Source organism: Malus sylvestris, chromosome 14 (genome assembly GCF_916048215.2).
Source record: "Malus sylvestris chromosome 14, drMalSylv7.2, whole genome shotgun sequence".
Taxonomy (NCBI): Eukaryota; Viridiplantae; Streptophyta; class Magnoliopsida; order Rosales; family Rosaceae; genus Malus; species Malus sylvestris.
In genome coordinates, this window is record NC_062273.1 from 10,920,555 (window position 1) to 10,924,172 (window position 3,618).

At 38.9% G+C, this 3,618-nt stretch overlaps 1 long non-coding RNA gene across 1 annotated transcript; it reads right to left on the bottom strand.

Annotated features, from left to right (window-relative positions):
- Window positions 1-347: 347 nt before the first annotated feature.
- Window positions 348-2,189, bottom strand: LOC126600538 (uncharacterized). The gene is made up of 3 exons (XR_007615464.1): window positions 1,374-2,189; window positions 631-697; window positions 348-467 (listed from the first exon to the last, which is right to left on the bottom strand). It is a non-coding gene; the product is annotated as an uncharacterized LOC126600538 (long non-coding RNA).
- Between the last annotated feature and the right edge of the window lie 1,429 nt (window positions 2,190-3,618).

Here is a 3,618-nt window from a genome sequence, read left to right on the forward strand (position 1 = left end):
TTCAATTCCAATTCTCTTGCTAAATTCTCTAAATTCTCCAAACACTTTTCCCTCAAAATTCTAACTTTGGCATCGAAGGTTCTTAGGCCAAAGCCCCCCTCCCAATTCATCATGGGCACGTGAGGCTCTTGGCCTTGACCAAAGATGTTATTGTTTTGTACGTGCAATCTTGTCCAAGAACAAGGAGAAAAAAATTTGCATCCATAACTATGATATAATACCTTTATAAAATCATAAAGTCAAAAATAGGTATATAATAACATAACGTCAAAATACATATATATACAATAACGTAGTATTTAAAATAGTTGTACTAAAATCAAAACTGATCATAGAAATTTCACCTACGTACTCGTAGCGTCACATACTCCGAAAATAAGCGTGTAGTATCTTTGGGTCAAGCCCAATGACACACCCTGACCCGGAATGTCCACTAGGACTCCATATCGAGCTTTGTTGGTCGACACCTGGAAGGTGACAAAGCCATAAAGTGTAGTGACATGGAAAATGTGAATAAATTTAAACCTAAAAGTGCCTAATCAAAAGAATGTGCGGGTGAGCGGGGTTGAACCCATTTCACACGTGATGTCAGAGCATAAGACAGTATAGTAAATAAGATGATGGTTATACCACTAAAGATAACCATCTCCTGAGATTTTCTAGAATCCTCGTTTACACGTAAGCACAGCTACTAAACCTAGAGGGGCAAAAAACAAAGTTGAGTGGGTCAGCAAAACAACGTTTTGTACGAAAACCTTTATTTTTGAACATAGTAACCCCTCGCTGTAAAACAAGTATAGCTTCCTTAAAACATACTATGTAAGTATGTAAACAGCAGTACAACAGCAATATAACCATAAATCTGCCAAGTCATGATATATCAAATGCCATAGCAATATAATGATATGATAATCAAGTTTAACTAAGTGCTCATCCATCTAAGCTGACACATGAATTTGTACAGATAATATTTAACAAGAACAGGACTGGTGTAATCAATACGCTCTAGTACTACGATCATATGAAGGCTGGTGCAGAAGTACAGTCATATACGAGTCACAATTGCCTAATGCAATATGAACGACACAACTGGCACCTAACTTGGATCTAAGGCAAGCGAATGGTGTGGATGTGAACATACACGTTAAGGACTGGCCCTGGCCATGGGGCAAGTACTAACACCGGGTGCAGCAAGATGAGCATGTACAAGTATGTATGAATGTCATGATAGTAATATCCCAACCATATAGCAGCATTTATCACATTTAATATCACAATAACGATACTTGGCAATATAAGCGTAAAAATGAAGTAACTACACATTTATGGAAACTATAACTATGTATAGGTATAAAAACAAAATATCCACGCACAGATATGCAATTGAAATGAAGCCTCTGAGCCTTGCTTAACCCCGTACATCCTTGGGATACGTTTCGCCTAAATGTGAAATTAATAATTTAATTAGATTAATAATACCTATATGGAAACTTAAATAAAACCTCCGTTGATTGCTCAAACATAAGGTTTGAATATACGAAATCGATCTACTGGACGTCACAGACCTACACAAATTTTCAGAAAAATTTTTGGATGCCAGATGCGCCGCCACGCACAAGCAGAGACTGACAGAAGCTTAACGGCCGTCAAGAATATTTCGTTAAAAGGTAACAGAAGTTAACGGTGTTACCTGACGCCGTTAGAATATTCCGTCAACTTTGACAAAATATTCCATCATCTTCTCCGGTGATGATCCTCGTCGATATTCCATCGTCCGTCGTAGTTTGGTTGGCCGGAATCTTTTTGGAGTCCAAAAAGTGGACGGATGTGGCCTGAAAATGCCTCAAAAAGGACATAAAAATTGAGACTTCTTGAAACTAGGTGGTTTCACGTCAAAACTTCCTCAGACTTGTCCTAGGAACCTCGAGGAGTTGTGCAGACGCTTCCCCGAATCCTAAAATGTTGGGACTCAAACTGAAAATCTTTGATCCAACACTCACCAAGTCAGAGCTTCCGAGTTGGTGAGTCAAACCTCAACCAAATCGAGATCTGGTTACATGGTTGTGTTCTTAGGGTTGAGGTGAGTTCAAATGTGTAGGTTACAAGTCACGTTTGGGTGGTTTGGACGTCAGTTAAGAGAGTTGCAGAGAGAATGTGAGAAGGAGACCTTCGGGAAGCAAGATAGAGAGAGCGAGGTTTGAGTTATGATTGGTGGGACAGAAATGAAAGTGTTTTTAATTGGTTGAGTGAAAGAGGGAAAAAAATTGATTGGGTGGTGAAGAAGGATTTAAGGAAAAGCAAAAGTTTGATTGGTGGATGAGATGGAGAACACAGATCCCCTTTTTGAGGAATGGGATTGGATGGATGGATTTTCAGATTTTGTACCATTTCAAATGTACAAAATATGTATCCTTAACAGTGTTTCTGACAATGATATTTTGTACAAACGTGTACAAAAATACCCATAATTAACATACTTTAACGGAGCGTAACTTTTTTGTTACAAATCCAATTCGGGTCTAACTTACGTCCACGCGTTTGTGACGGTGAGTAATAATTACGTGCGAAACTAGGAAAAGAAACAACAATCAAAACAATGTCCATGTCAGATTCCACTTTTTCCCTAAAAAGGGCAAAATCGTCAAAACACACCAATGAAAAAGAAATTACAGTGAAAAGTAGGGACGGGTCATCACAATTTGGTATCAGAGCCAGACTCACCGTTTGTTCGGATGTGCCGATAAGGACGTCGGTCTCCCTAAGGGGGGTGGATTGTAGTATCCTACATCGGCGGGGTGGGGGTTGGTCTCTGGCCTTATATGTACATGCCCCTCTCTTCCTAGCATGACGCGTTTTGGGCTAAGGCCCAAGAACAAATCTGTGAGGGCGTGGCCCAAAACGGACAATATCATGCTACGGCGGAGTTGGGATGTGACACCCAAACCATAAATAAATAACTAAATGAATAAATAAATAAAAATACTAACGTAGACGGCCTACCTATCCACTTACTTAACGAATCCAATGAATAAGTTATCGATATTAGGGTATGCAGCTCGCGATAACGGCAGCTTACTGTTGTCTCGAACAATACTAGCACCTATGATGGATCCAAATTGAGCGTGTGGTGTGATGTGAACATACACATGAAGCCTAGCCCTGTTCCGGGGCAAGTACTATACCGGTGCAAGCATGCATGATGAGCAGGTAAAATGTTATGAACATGCCATGACAATTTATAAATCTCAACAATATAATAGCACTATTAAAATGAAATAAAACATGGCATGATATGCATAATATTAAATCCAAAAACATTTGTGGAAACCATGAACTTTATAATATATATATATATAATGCACATTCACACTTTTTGTTTTTCCCCCCTCGAGGACTTAGTTAGCTGGATCCTCTGTGGCATACAATGGATCTTTGGCGATTCTGACATTCTGCCGAGTAAATGTTTGAGTTTATTTCCAGTTGTGTAATAAATATCTTAACTAGCTTTGTCTGCTCTACTTATGTTGTATTGTTATCTATACTCTGACTACTTATGTATTATGGGTTCTTCCCACTATTGCACACTCTCTTTATTGGCTTAAATGACTTCTTATTTCA